The sequence below is a fragment of the Capsicum annuum genome, chromosome 9, assembly GCF_002878395.1.
Source record: "Capsicum annuum cultivar UCD-10X-F1 chromosome 9, UCD10Xv1.1, whole genome shotgun sequence".
In the NCBI taxonomy this organism is placed as follows: Eukaryota; Viridiplantae; Streptophyta; class Magnoliopsida; order Solanales; family Solanaceae; genus Capsicum; species Capsicum annuum.
In genome coordinates, this window is record NC_061119.1 from 215,923,815 (window position 1) to 215,924,251 (window position 437).

The window sequence follows — 437 nt, forward strand, 5'->3', positions numbered from 1 at the left end:
TATTTACTTTTTGCAAGTATATAAAAATTAATTTTGTATAAGGAAAATGGCTAATTTGATGCTTATCTAAACTCTGTTCAAGAATCTTTTTTGCTTGTCTCCATCCACTTGCTACTTTTATCTGCTCATGTTTGACATAATACGTATAATAAATTTGTAATAATAAAAAAAAGTAAAAAATTATTATAGTATTTTTATTAAGTAGTCATCATTTGAATGTAGATAAATGCTAATACTTATATATTTAAAATTATAAGATTAAAGGTATTTAGTATTTTTTTTATAAATCACATTTAAATGTTAAGAAACGAATAATAAACAACACTCTTGTAATCTTCCAACCTAATTCAGTAAAATTAAAATTATTATTTTTAATATAGTGAATAAATAAAAGAATGGAGGATGTATAATATTATTTTTATTTTATTTATGTGGCA